This window comes from Triticum dicoccoides, chromosome 3A (assembly GCF_002162155.2).
Source record: "Triticum dicoccoides isolate Atlit2015 ecotype Zavitan chromosome 3A, WEW_v2.0, whole genome shotgun sequence".
NCBI lineage: Eukaryota > Viridiplantae > Streptophyta > Magnoliopsida > Poales > Poaceae > Triticum > Triticum dicoccoides.
The window spans coordinates 365,241,034-365,242,068 of record NC_041384.1 but is presented as its reverse complement, the minus strand read 5'-3'; positions in this window follow the sequence as shown (position 1 = coordinate 365,242,068).

The following is a 1,035-nucleotide window of genomic DNA, read 5'->3' as shown; positions in this document are numbered from 1 at the left end:
AGCGCCACGATTTATAGGACCATATCGAGTTTTGGAGCGTATGGGAGAAGTGGCCTACAAGTTGGAATTGCCCGAAGGATTGTCAGGAGTTCATGATGTGTTCCATGTTTCTCAGTTGAAGAAGTGCCACGCGGAGATGGTTGACAAACCCTTGAGAGACACAGTGCCATTGGAAACAATTCAGTTGGATAACGATTTGACCTATGAGGAGAAACCAATTAAGATTCTCGAGTTTGCGAGCCGAGTCACTCGCAACAAGGTTATCAAGTTTTGCAAAGTTCAGTGGAGCCACCACACGGAGGATGAAGCCACCTGGGAGCGAGAGGAAGATTTGCTCAAGGACCACCCTCACCTATTTTCTAGCCAACCCGAATCTCAAGGGCGAGATTCATCTTAAGGGGGGGTAGGTTTGTAACATCCCAAATTTTCAATTTGGAATGTTATACATTAGATCATCAATGCATATCATATTTTATTTTGCTTTTGGTCTTGATCCTAGAAAATTCTACGCAACTCAAGGACCCACACAGAGAGTTGGGGATTTCGTTATTTTCATATTTGAGTTTTCTCAAATTTTGAGAATAGATCATTTGATTTTAATTATTTTATCATCAATTATTTCTATTACAAAAATATGAGAGAGGGAATAAAATGACTCTCCCAAAATAAAGAAATATTGAGGATTTAATAATAAAATCAAATAAGATTTTATTTCGGAGTTTTTCGTTATTTTATTTGAATTTAGGAAAAATATGTGTTTTTCAAAATTACATTTAGGCCCCAAATAAATGTTCACCTTGTGTGGCTTGATTTTAGAAGGCTGGGAAAATTTATTTCGGGATTTTTGGAGTCCGTTTAGTATTTCTTTTTATTTTTCTTCTGCGCGTAATTTTTTTTAAAATCGCACCGACCTATGGGCCGTGTCCGACCGGGACTCCCGCCCGACTAGCCTTTATAAGCCGGCCCACCCCCGGGCCGAAACGCTAGCCCCGAGCCGCCCCAGCCCCAGCCCCGCCCGAGCCACCGCCGCCGCCG